This window comes from Chamaea fasciata, unplaced genomic scaffold (genome assembly GCF_029207755.1).
Source record: "Chamaea fasciata isolate MVZ Bird 193981 ecotype frontalis unplaced genomic scaffold, bChaFas1.0.hap1 SCAF_16, whole genome shotgun sequence".
NCBI lineage: Eukaryota > Metazoa > Chordata > Aves > Passeriformes > Sylviidae > Chamaea > Chamaea fasciata.
In genome coordinates this window covers 2,624,906-2,639,194 of record NW_027094101.1, presented here as the reverse complement: position 1 = coordinate 2,639,194, position 14,289 = coordinate 2,624,906, and the positions used below count along the sequence as shown (strand labels likewise).

At 42.0% G+C, this 14,289-nt stretch overlaps 1 protein-coding gene across 1 annotated transcript in view; it reads right to left on the bottom strand.

Annotated features, from left to right (window-relative positions):
• Window positions 1-14,289, bottom strand: part of XYLT1 (xylosyltransferase 1) — a 177,770-nt gene that overhangs the window by 147,346 nt on the left and 16,135 nt on the right. The window lies entirely within an intron of this gene.

The following is a 14,289-nucleotide window of genomic DNA, read 5'->3' as shown; positions in this document are numbered from 1 at the left end:
TCTAAGGAAAGAGCTTTATTTGTTTTAAAGATTCTACAAATAAACCTTAAAGAAAACATTTAATGTATTTGTATCATTTTGATTGAAAATAAACTGAAAATTTCAGGGGAAATCAACCATAAGTCTATTTGAATATGAGCTAACACTGCTCCTTGCCCAATCATGCATGTATGTTTGGGCTGACACTGCTCATGCCTATCATGTACCATATCTGTAAAACACCAGAATTTGACTCTGGGGATGCTTTCAATTTGAATTAAAAAAGAGCAAGTCACCACATCTGCCTTTGGAGAGGGCAGAAGGGGTAGGTTTGTAAAGGAAGGATGATCAAAATAGCAACCACTGGCTTTTTAAACAGATGTCTTTGAAAGCAACCAAACACATCCTCTCCCTCCATTCATTCATCCCTTAATAGCCTGGAGAAAGTCTGTCCCCCTGCAGCACAGCTCACCCTATCTGAAGATAAGGCTTTCTCAGTAAGCAAGAAATAACATTGTTCTAACCTATGCAGAAACTTAATTAATGCACAGCCCTTCTGATCTGTTTTAATGGACTGAAGGTTAGGAAACTTCATGACCTTCTTCAACACGTGCAAATCAGGATCTTTAAATAGTAATGGATGGGCCTTATCCTCAAGTTCTGCTAAAAAAGACAGCTCATTTCCGAAAAAGGAAGCAAGGAAATGAGCCTCTGAATTTTTGATTGCTAGCTGAGGAAGAGTAATACACAAAACCTAAAAAAGGAGGAGTTAAAATGCTGAAGTGAGATGACTCAGAGTGCTGCAATTAAGAGCTAAAACCTGCAGACAGCCCTCAGGAGGACAGGAGCAGAGGCCCAGGGTGGTCTGGCTCACATCAATCCTGGCCATGATTTTGTGGAGGTAATGAAAAATCCAGATGAGAAGACCACCAATGAGGAGATAAAAATACCATAAAGTAAGGATTGAAACATGGAATTAATAAGTACTTCAGTGCAGCAGAAAGGAAGCATTACTCTCCATGAACACTGGGACTCATTCATTCAAACACTGATGTGCTCAGCACTACCCCCATACAACCAAAATGCCTCTTTACCATTAAGAGGTTTTAATCCTTTACTCTGTTTGTACTCACAGACATGGAAGTCTCTGTTTCAGAGCATTACTCCGCTCTGAAGTAAGTGACCACTGAAGATGCCCACACCCTTCCCACCAGGACACACATTGCAATGCTTTTTTGACCAATGCTCTCACAAAACTTCAGATGGACTGGATTATTTTCCTTCCTATTCTGCATCACAATGGTTGTGAAAACCTTTTTCTGAATCTACCAGAGCAAGTCTTTTATGCCTTCAAATAACTTAAGCCCGTAGGAAAGACTTAAGCCTAAATTTCTCATGAAAAATTAAAAATGAAATTTCAAGAGAGATCTCTACATTCAGTAACATGAATCACCTACTCAGAAGCCAAAAAAAGTGTATTTTTAAAAATGCTTAACACTTTATAAATCCACTCAACTACTCAGTAACTTCACTTTTTGTATTAATTTCTCCAAAATCCACTTTCTCACCGCATGGGATGTAATAGCAATTAGAACGCTCTTTCCTTTCACATGTACATCCCGGGAAGAAAACAATGCCATATAAATCAGACCTTTACTGTACAGGGAGATTATTATATCACTTTACAGCAATCTACTACAAACTAATTCCTTCCAGTTTAAAGCCAAGCATGCCAGCTGATGGTGTCTAAGGAAAAAGTATCAGGCAATGAATAAACCCTAACAGCAATTCAAGTACAGGTCTTGGAGGCAAATCCTTTCGTCCTGCACAATCAGTCCTTGTTAATGGCAAGGCAGAGAGCTCTGAGGATGCAAACACTCACTGTGCTGGCATCCTATAACATTGGCACCAGGGCTCTAACTTTGTTATTTCCCCGAGGAGCAGCAATTTTCTTTGTGCAGCAGCAAGGCAGTGTGTCTTTCCAAGGGTGCCTTGCAGCCAAGTTTTACACTTTGGTGAAAGAAGGCCATTGAGTGTGGCTGCCAGCAGGCACCCGGAGCTCCAGCAGCATCCCGGGGACTGACAGGGCTCCCTGTCAGGCCGTCCTCACCTGCGACACCAGGGGGACACTTAACACCTGGGATTATTACAGAGGGAGGCGGCCAAATTAAACGAATATTGATTAGGAGGTTTTAAAAGCAGTTATGAATGTTGCAGGGACTTGCATTTCTTTTCCTTGGACCAAAAATTGCTTGACTGAACCCCAAAGAAAGCTGGGACTGACTCCTGAAGTGAGCAGTTACTCAAGAGAGCCAACCCTCAAAATGCAGCTGGGACAGGGCTAACCTGAGACACCAACTGAACATCTGCCAGACTGTCTCTGTTTACACACCATTTTGTTGGTAGCTCCTGCAAAATTCTAGCCAAATTTTTTCTCTTTTCCCTGCATGAAACACCAGAGATATTTGCTTTTCGATTTTTAGGAGGCCACCAACAGTTTTAGTGTAACTGCAACATTTTGAATAGTATTTTCCAGGTTCTTTGTAACAGACACAGTCAAGCCCACTGAAATTCACAATATAAAGCAATATAAACGTATGTACAAGGTAAACCAGATCCAACATTTTGCACCACAGTATATTTAAACATTTCTGAGCTGATATCAGACACTGCTTAAATTCCATCTAGATAATGGATTGATAGTAGCACCTACAGCTCAAAGCTCTGGGCAACTTCTGCACCAAGAACAAGTTTCAAAGAGCAGTAGAAGCTAACTAGACATGTCTGGGGCAGGAATGGAAGCAATCTGCACTAATGCAGGAGTGTGGGGAAGGAGAGCCATTCTGCACTGCTCTTCTTCCAAAGGGACCAAAGGCAAGGCCAGTCCAGTCAGCAGACCAAGAGTTACCCCATCCTGCTTGGTCTAGTGCTTAAAACTATAAACAAGCCCAAAACAAAACAGTGGTGTTAGGGAAGCAACCTAATTTACATGTCTTTTTTACTGTCAGGTGTGAATATCAGTACGAGGCAGAAGTCTGAAGTACGCCATCACAGAGTATTCTGAAAGGGATAAAAAGATCTCCAGCTAAAAAGATGCAAAGTCCTCCTTAAACACCTCAACATGCAATGCAAAAGCTCTTTACTTCATACAAAAATAACAGAGCGAAGTTAATCACTCACAGACTATCAACTAACACGTTCTTATTCACATCCTCCCAACAGCAGCCAAGAGCTGGCAGCCAAGGTGGTACCACTTGTCACAGACGACCTGCACACCATGGCCACACTAACCATGAAGCCAGCAGGAGTCATACAGATGGTCCTTAAAATATTCTATACTCTGTCATTGAAAATTGTGGCCAAGAGCAATTTGAATTGTGTGGCTTACAAACAACAGCCTACCCATGTACCAATAAATAGCAAGGATAAGCAACTTATTAATAACTTAAACCAACCTACACAGAGGGCCTAGCAGGAGAGGACTTGTTTGGGATTTCTGCAGGGTGTATTTAGGCATTTCTGCCTGACGTAGCTTTTATGTCAGGGAGGTAACACAGTAGAGCTCACTGAACATAATTTATGCTCACTATGCAAACCACAGGCAGCTGTGAATTTAGTAAAATCCTTATTGCAATAACAACATCCCTTCAAGCATGAAAGTCGTAGTTCCACTTTCAGGCTTACTCAGCTGATATAGAAAAAAAGGAGGGGAGGGTTAAGATAATAGTGTTAATAGCGTTTAGGTGATCAAGTTGAAAACACGAGGAACTGAGTAGCTCCTACCAAAGCAGGTCTGCTCCTCTTTGCAGCTGTCCCCAGCAGAATCTCCTGTGGAAGAGCCCAAGCCAGGCTGGGACACCAGGCTGGGCAACCCAGAGAAACATGAGACTGGGTTTTGGTAATGATGAATGATGCTTTTACACACACAGAATGAACTGCTGACCTTGTCCAAAATCTTGGACACACCCTTCCATCACTGTTTTAGAGCCAGCCAGCAGCTCCAGTTTTCCATTCACTTGGCAAATAACTGAATTGTTCAAAACTGCTGAGACTACCTGCAATGGCTAAAGTTAGTACTATCTGTGGATAACATGGAGAGAGAGAAGTCTCCTTCGATGAGAAGAAAACACGGATCCAGACAAACGAGGGCAGGTTCAGGCTGCCAAGAGATGAGGTCTTGACTTCTTTTTGTAGATCTGCCACCAACCCTTTGTGAGGCCTCGGGGTGTACCTCTCATTTCCTCATCAGATGTGGCAGCGTATTCATACACATTTACAAGGCACTACCCTTGCACTGAGGTCAAAGTAAATCAGGAATCTTGGTACCAGATCATCTTACAGATTCCAGCATTACTATCAAGTGGATTACTCTAACCTAATCTAATTTAAAACAATTTGATAGGAAAAATGCCCTCAGATGTTTCAAATTGACACTACAGCCCAACCTCAGCAAAATATCATGGGGGTACCTCCTTTGCCTGAGGGCTCTCACCCTTCCAGAGTTCAAACACTCACCACAAAAACAAGTGCGACAGCATTTCAGAAAAGGCTGCAACCCCATTTTCTTGTCAAGCTGCAATCCGCAGTTTGCAACAGTGCAACTGAAATGACAAAAATTACTTTTGTGATAATCTCTGCATTTATCTTCTTTTTCAAAATCATGTAATATGGCTTTACCCTAAAGGGATGACACCTGAAATGAATATAATCATAACTCCTCATTGGCCTATTAAATCAAATCTGTAGGGAGACAAAAGTTAGCAATAAAAAATTAACTTAATTCCTACTTAAAGCTGGGTAGAAATGTCACTGTATTGATTGAAGTCAGTTTGCAGCCAGCCCTTGCTCTCTGCCTCAGTAAACTCCCATTGAAGCAATGCTGTGGAAATGAACCAAGCTCTAGCACTGCTGCCTCTCAGACAGTCCCAGCCCCAGCTCCCTGCAGCTGATATCCACTCCAGGGTGCCTTGGCCTGTGCTCTCACTGCCTTCCTTGCCCCAACACTGGCACCTATCCCAAACCCAAACTGCATAGATCGGGCATCCAGATCCGGCGCACGGCAGCATTCCCTGAGTAAACATGCAATAATACATTGGACTTTGCTGTTTTCTAAAAGCTGTGTTTGTAGAATGGAGCAATAAAACAACTTGCAGGTAATGGTGGCAGGCTACTAAGTGGGAAATTGCATGTGAGAAACAAGGGCATCCCAACATGATGTAAGTCGGAAGCAATGGTGATCCCAATGAAGGGAACTGTCCCACTGAAGGACACACAGGTGAGGTTTCCAAAAGGAGCCAACTTCACTCAAAACTAATGATGTCTGCATGCCTAAGTGTCAAACACTCTTCAAAATTACAAGTGTTAACAAATATTCAACTGGGACTTAAATAAAAAGTGGCAAATGCCCTCTGGATGGTGCCAGAGATCTGCACTCTATCGAAGTTCTTGAAAATTGTGGGTAGTAGAACCCATAATGAAGTGGGTTCCACATATGCACCCAAAAATCCCAAAGCTCAGCTTGGGAGCAGTCTTCACTTTAAATGATGTATCTTGACTGCCTAGCATCACACTTCAACAGAAAATCAATTGGAGACAACAGATGAGTGAGAGAAAAAAATAAAATAAAATAAAATACACTATTTACTTCTCACATGTGATGTGGGTTCATCCCTGCCGATAAAAACAGCCAAGATGCTCCTAATTGTGTCTATCTAACCACTGACCTTTAAAAGAAAAAGTCACTTCATTTCAGAACACTCAAAGTTCCTGAAAAATAAAATAATATAAATTCGTTCTGTCAACAGAGGGCACGTCATCACAACAGGCAGACATATAATGCCATAGGCATCAGCAGCAGCAAATTATTTTCAGCACTACACAAACTACACAGATAATCTGAGCAATTATTTATGCAAAGCTGTGAGGTGCTGAATGCACACCATGGATGATGTTCTGAGCTGGCCAACTACAGCCACTACAGGAACGTAAACCATCCCTCAGCAAAACCCAACACACAGAGCAACCCTGCTCCGTGTTTACAGGACAGGAGACATTTCTACAGCCCCCTGGCCTCACTGCAGCACACATCTGTACAACAAAAACAACTTTCTTAAAACCATGTAGCCCAGTACAATGACATATGTTAAATATAGCCATGAGAGAGCTGGGAGCAGAAATCCATGAGTAACTGTATTGATTGCAGTAAAGAAAACCTGGACGTATTTGGAGTGGAGACATTTCCTGATGAAATTCTTTCCGTTTGGTAAAAACACAGACATTGTCTTACACCTTTCCACACACAAAAACAGTAAAACAAAATTCCACACACTGCTGTTAAGAGTTCAACTATTGTTGCAGACGGGGACAGAATATGGATCTTCCAGCACAAAGAAAATCTGATGCTTTGAAGTTAACAGTAATTCTTAATACCAAACAGAAGTCGGAAAATTTGAACTTAGTTCTGGGAAAACTCTAGATAAAATTCCTCAAATGTTTTCTATTCTTTCACTTTAGGAGATAAAGAATTTACTGTAATGTCTTAACCCACATGTATTGTCATTACCAGGTACTGCGTATTCAGACAATATTGTAAGTGATGGGATAGAACAAGGGACAACAATGCTGGAGGGCAGCAGAGCAGCAGTGCCTCTTCTGGTCTCTAGTTCTTTAAAATCTCATGCTGAGTTTTCCCACATGGAAGTGTGTTTTCCAGTGTTAACTGCTCTGTAAATAAATAAATAAAAAGTCAGGTATTCTACACTGACTGTCCAATCTGTATGTGAAATTCCCCAACACTCTGGCTGAGACACAGACTAAGGTTGACCTTACCACCCCAGAAAATTCAGGCAGTTATTTTATGCCAGTATTACTGGTTTCAAGAATTCGCTCTATTGGCCAACAAATGTTAGGAAACTTCCCTAGAGACAACTCTGCCCCTCAGAAAGGCAGAAGCAGCACTTTTGAGACTCACCTTTCGGGGGCCCGTGGCGGAAACTTGCCTGGCACGTTATCCCTTAACACTCCTAACTCTGTGTGCTGCTGGACCCAGCTTCCCCCGCTACAGAAGGTGACAGGAGCCAGCGCTGGGCAGCTCCTCAGCCGGGCCATTTTGGGCCATTTTGTGGCCAGCAGGCAGCACTCAGAGCAAACAGGAACTGGCTCAGCCACGGCCCAGCCTCGGGCACAGGGTGCCACGAGCACCCAGCAAAGCTGGGCTGAGGCTCTGCACAGAAACCCCAAAGAGGAAGCGCCGCAGCAGTGAGAGTACAGCGCACGCCGCTGGCACGCACGGGGGGAAAAACTAAAACCAAGAGTGGTGAGAAGATGAGGAACAGCGATGACAGCCAGAGAAAGGGAGGAAGAGGTAGAGATAGTAAGTTTAAAAATGGGAAGCCGAGAAAGATTTTTACAGGAAGCACAGATGGGAGCTCGCTCTCTTGAGCATCTACCTGTGTGCAGGGCTGGCAGAACACAGCGAAGCACCCAACGCTAGCATCATCTCCATGACAGGCACCTCAGCAAAAATAAAATCTTTCTCTTCCTGAAAGCTTAAGCTCTGCTCTGAAACATAATCCTCTGCTGTTTGCTTTTCTGCTTGTCTCCTTCCATCAATCATTTCAAGTGCTAGGAACCCGCAGTCCTTGCTGTACCCAGCACAGTTTTCATTAACGATACCTCTGCTACCTTATCCAAAAGGTCAGAATTTCAAAATCTGCATTGTAGGACACATATAAATTCCCTTTTTAAAAAAAGGCCAACAAACACCTAATGAACATGCAATAATTTATACTGCTGCTGTGTTTATCAAACTTCCTCAGGGAATCCTCTGCATAACATTTAAAATACTTTTGCACAAGACTTTCAGCCACGCATGCGTTAGAGCTGCAGTGAAAAACAAGAAACCCATTCTTTTCTCAACAAACAGGTGAAACAGCAATGTTCTAGCACAGAAGAGCTCCCCTATACCCAATAATACTCTTGTCTTATCATTTACTCACATTTAAACGTTCATCTTTCTGTTACCTAAGCAGCAGCATGGAAGGCTGCTGTCACACTAACCCATACTGTGTGAAACAGAGATTTTAAGCAGGTAAGCAATGTTGAAATTATTTTCAAACAACAAAGGAGACAAGAGTAGTACATCCTGACCAGCAGCTCAGGATCATTACTTTATACACAAGCTTGCTGCACCTGAGAAATCAACACCAACACAATGATAGCTCAGAACAACTAATTACTGTAAGATGGAAAGTGCTTGCAATCACCAGAGTATGTGTGCAGGACAGCCTGGCAAGAAAAAAATACAAAGACAAGGGTGAAGACAGAGGCTACCCACACTGTTATCGAAGCCCAGTTTAATTTATTTTTCTATTTGTTATGCCTAGAATATTTGGGCAGAAAAAAAGCAAATTTCCTTTTCCAAAGCTTTTGTTCTCTCTGCTCACACACACGAACGTGGGACAGTGTTTAATGCCTGTTCTTCCCTGGAAGCACATGCTCCAAGGAACCCCCTGCCTGAGCAGAGCTGCTGAGGGATGCGATGCTCAGCTGCTCTGACCCTGCAGGGCGGGTGTCCTGCTGCTGGAATTCCTGGGAGCAGCAGCACTGGGGTCACTGAGAGCCCACTGGCACAGCCTGCCCAAGGCAGCTGCACACAGGTGGAATTCTCATGGGCTCCTCACCACTCCCCTGCACTGCCAGGCTTTGCAAGGTCCAATTTTAACAGGGCTGGCTGCTTCTGAGGCACTGAGAATGAGCCAACACTTACAACTGTGATTTTACAAGGTGACTGAAGTGTCACATCCCAAGCAGTGCCTGCAAAAGATTCCGAATGCAGATCAGGCCAAAGCGTCCAGAGATCCCAGAGAGGGAAAAGCTGTGCAGCCCCACCACACAAATCCACCTGGCAGGATCTTGAAATAAAGCCTAATACAAGTTTCTCCCTGACACAGTCCACACCAGGCCTCTTGCTCCCCAGAGAAACAAAACAGGCATTTTTGTATGGAAACACTCTGCTCCCTTGCCTCCTGAAGACTTTGAAATCACACACACTTATTAGTTATTCCATGCAGGCGTGTGAACCTTTGCACTTGGATGTTGAAGGAAAAATTTATCCTTGACATAAAAATCAATCACATTAACAGTGCAACTTTCCAAACTCCTGCAGGTTCACTCCAAAGAGAGCACTAATTCTTTTTTTAACTTTGAATGAGTCAGATAAAGTGTCTACTCGGGGCTTTGTTTGTAGGAATTAAATATTTATGTGAGATCCCTGAGAATTTTATGTAACAGCATTTAGCAGAAAATTAATGTTGCCAGCCAATTTTTATTTGAATTTGTATTCAACACCACAGCATTTTCTTATGGTATTGTATTGTATTGTAGCAACTGTTTCAGAGCTCCCAAACTTGTCCTCTCTCAAACTAGGAAAATCTGGCAAATTGATCAGAACTTATGAGTTATTTAAAACAAAAGGATAAATGGCAATGGGAAAAGTTTGACAAGCTGATGAATAATCAGAAAGCTACAGGAAGAACAGCCTAGTGGAAAATGTTACAAAGAAGTAATTTATTCCTCACAGAGTAATAAGCCTCTACGAGATAAAATTCAGTTTTTAAAAGGTTTACCATCCCTGCAGTTCATGGATTGGTTTAATTTCCAGAGTTAGGAAACTGTGGCATTTTGTTGCCAACATGACATCCCTGAGAGCAGCAAACAGCAGCATGTACCAAATCACGTCTGTAAATCAATCTGCTGAGAGACAAGAAGCGCTAAACAAATCAAAACTCCTAGTAAATAGTATGCTGTGAAACATCTCTTCAAAGATGGATGCAGAGAAACAGAGCTCTGAAGACAAACTGGTAGAGCAGTGTAAAGGTAAACCCCACGAAGTACAATTTCAGGACGCCATAATAAACCTCTAAGAGTCCTGCTGTCAGATCCGAGAGGTTTGAATGGAAAGCATGCAGCCTGCCTCTGATGTTAGCTCCACAAAAGTCCTAGGACCAATTACATTTGTTAAAATAGCAAAATAGTCATTTGGAAGAGGCATTTTCCTGAACCATTTAGATGCAGGGAGGAAGAAAAGAAAAACTGAAAATCTGGAAGTGCGGGGAAAGCTGCAGCTGAACATTTCTTTTGCAACAAACGGCAGTTTCCTGAAGTCAAATAGATATTTATGTGCAAAGCTGCCTTCAAACCAGAAGCACATTCTCCTCCCCGGGTTTGTTTGCTTTGCCTTTTTTACAATGCAGACCGTCCTTACATGTTACACAAAAGCCCCTGAAAAACCCCACTGGGAGTGGGGGCCTCTCGGTGCTGAACATATAGTAAAATAACATTCCTGCTTCAAAGAAAACTTACAAGATCCAAAGAGACAAAAGACTCAATCCAGAAAGAAAATGAGGCACAGAGGCCACCAAAGGCCACAAAAAAAGGTCAGCAAGAATAAAACTTCCGAGTTCTGTCCCCTTGTATGCAGTACCACCCCTGCAGAGTCAAGAGGTCTCCCAGCATCGACTGAGCCTTTCTCCCACTCCCAGTAATAAACTGCAACATCCTCTGAAGTCAGGAGGAGACACAGGACAATGAGGGAAGCCACCCTTGCACTGTGCAGAACAAAAGTCATCCCTACAGGGTCTGCCTCACAAGGCTTAAGTGTAGAGTTCACTTCTCTGCAGGAACCAAGGCAAAGATCACGCTGCATTTAACCGAGGTGAAGTTACTGAAGAGGCGCTGGACAACTTCACCGAGGCCTGAACTGCAACTTGTAACATTCATTTGAAATTCTTGCTAGAACTCAGAAATTCAAGGTTTATTAAATTATCAATGCTTTAGTAATCAAAAAATAATTCAGGCTATGAATTAATTTGAAATTATAAAACTAGAGACTCTTCACATAGTATTAATTTATCCGTCCTTGGATGCTTTATCATGAATAGTGATTGGTTCATTATATATTCTTACTCTAAGATACATTTTAAACGTGGTTTAAAATTCTAAAGACAGCATTACCAATGGAAATGTGGCAGCAAGAACTAATTTAAATAGAGAACAAATAATGAACACAGTGGTAGTTTCTGAAAAACTGCCAGATAACAAAGAAAAACAAACAAGGTCAGCACCTCACTTGCTATATCACCTTGTATTTCTCCAAGTTTACTACAGGACTTAATGTGGAGCATAAAATAATACGCTTCTCTAACTGCAAACACGTTTTACTTTCTGAGAGAAGGCTCAGAGGTCATTGCACGTTCCATTCTCCTGTCACATCTGTCCTTTCAATTTTTTCAAGCTAGAAAGATGGCAACAGGAACTACAGGTGCACAAGAGTTACTTCGTGCATCAGCTCCTGGAAGGTTTTAACTGGCATCACCCCTCCATCCCAGGTGGTACTTCTGATAAGCTGTTACCTCAGCTGAGGTCACAAAGTTCTGTCCAGTATCACTCAACCGTGAGATGCTCCAATCACTCCCCACCATGAGGACACTCAATCCTTCCTTCATCACGACGTGCCCTGTCTGCTACTGAGAAGCAACTGATACATACAGGGAAAACACTTCTTCAGATCTCTCAAGAGTAGAGGAAGAAAAATCAAGCCAAGAAAGGAGGATCAGCTATTTATTTGACAAAGAGATTTTTAATACAGCTTTTAAAGCAAAGCTATCATCTTGGCGATACAAGAAAAGCGCTACAAATTTTATTCCAGGTTTCAGAACCTCAGAGGAAACTCTCAACAAATGCATTGCAACAATAAAAATGAGTAATTCAGTTTGAATGTTTATTTATAATCTTTCAGGCAATGCCCAATCATGGCAGGATGCCGCTTGCTACATTCTGACAACTTTCTCTAGCAGTGTCCTGTCAACAGCTCTGGAATGCAATTGCTCATTACTACCCTGCAGACTCATCATTCCTCACCTCTTGATCATCTATTTTGCTGATAACTTCGAGCAGATCAGTGAGAGCCCCTTTTCCTTTGCAGAAACTCAACTGTTTATGCTCCAAACTCCTGATGACACAAACATAAACACCAGGGGGAAAATACAGAAATTGGCAAAAGATGGGCAGGATCCCACTAAAACCTCTATAACCAAGGAGACTGCAAATAAATACAAGATACCACACTTCCATGCTGTTAGAAAGGTCAGCGGATTATCAACATTTGTTTTAGATAAAATCTGACTACTTCCCTTTCCAAATCTTTACGTTATTGTGCTTTCTCTTCCAGCTATAAAAGAAAAATTTGTGCCAGTTATGTACTTTGTCATGGAGTGAAACAAAACTTAGTTGGCAGTTTTTGTTATAAATACCAAAGAGAAAAGTTTCAAATAGGAAAAAAAAAAAAAAAAAGTAGCAGGCAGACACCACTTCGCAAATAACAGAGTAGGAAAATTTAAAGTTCCTTTAAAAAAAAAACCTGAAGGCTTTACACAGCTTTAACCTGAAATCAAATGTGACAAGAGCTTTTGGATGTGCTGCAAGAGACTAATAGCAACAATTTTGTTAAGAATAAAAAGCTGGTTTGTCACAGCAGCACAACTCTGTGCACAGCCTATATCTCCAAACACCTGAGCTGTGTATGAATACAAATTTCATCTTGTTATTTGTTGAAGTTCTTTTTCCTCAAGATTCACTCTCCACAGATTTAGTGTCCTTGTCTTCCTCTATGCAAGAAAACAACGTTCACTGGGAATCCAAAGCCGCTTCATGCAGCATCAAAGTCCTACATCAGTCTTTTCACAGAGCAGCTGGGATGGGCTGACACCCTACTGCCTTTCAGGGAGAGCATTCACCCTTTGATCTCCACCTTCAGAGCAAGAAATCTCCTCCACCATATGGATATGCATATACATGCACATAAACATATCTGTGTATGTATATGCACATATAAGTAAGGGTGGCTGATTTGTCAACAAATGGGGTGTAGGGGAGCATTTATCCTAAGTGCATTTGTTTATACCATATTTGAGACAAGTGCATTTCATAAGCAGGGAGGAAACTCCACAAATGCTTTGCATTGGCAAAAGGAGCCTAAGCATCAGCCAGGGTGCAAATGTCACAGCACAGCACACTGCACTGCCTCAGCTTAGGGCAGAGCTTGTGTTGCCTCTTCGGCGCTGTGAACCAAAACTGAACTTGATTTCACGTACGAAACGTTCAAGGAAACATCAACCTGAGCTTAGAGAACAAAATGTCAACTTGGCGAAAAGCTCCAGGTGACTTTGACTGCAGTCAGTCACTACCAATCACTACTAAATATTTCAGGGCAACTCAAAGGACAAATGCTGGAGCAAACAAGCCTTAAGGTGAAATCTTAACTCCTTCAAAGTAACAGGTTGGACCTGATGATCTCAAAGGTCTTTTCCAACCCAGTTAATTCCGTGATTTCGTAATTGGGAATTTTTCCACCAGCATCAGAGGAGTTGAGAATTCACTACGTATTTGATGCTGCATATTAAAGGATAATGGGCATCGTCATTTTATTTTAACTCATAAGAGATCTTGAAAAGATAGAAATTAGAAATACCAAGCACAGTGCCCTTGAGCCCAGCTAACCGAAACATTAGCACCACGTAAAGCCCCTGCACAGTGATGTGGATGAATCACATACAAACGTCTCAAGAACAGTACTTCACCTATAGCCAGGGCTCACTACCTGTCTGCCCTTTGATATTCCAGCAGACCACAAGCACAGACATGTCCCACTAAGGCCAGAACATTACCCTGTGATACCTGTACTAACTTCCGGCTCCCCTAGAGACTCCAGTGTTCATTAAAGAGAATTCAACATCAGAAAAATCACAGTTCTCCTAAGAAATTCCTTCCACATTTAATTGCTTTTACTGTTAATACAGTTTATAGTAGTTCAAACACCGTTTGCAACCTTCCCATTATGCCATCATTGCAGGGCACAAACTGCAGTGCTTTTTGAGAAGATGTTGATAACCCCTCATTCATATTATTCAATATCTGAAAGGACTGTGAGTTCATATCAAACATGAAGCATTTGCCAGGGTCCCTTGCTGCACCAATAAAAGCTACATGCCAGAAACACATTTCCAGAGGCAATATGCTAAGCACCAGCTACAAAGACACTACAGAGTATGTAAGTGCATAATGTGAATTTCTACATCCACTTTCTTTTGCTATTGATCAAAGTTGGTCTGTCTCCGCAAAAAGGTGACAAAACTGTTTCTCAAATGCTCAAAAACAATGAATTATCTTTGTTCAGAAAAGGGACAGAGGAACAGAAGTGGAGATACACATCAGTGAGAATACGAAATGAAAGGGAGAACAGGAAAATCTGAT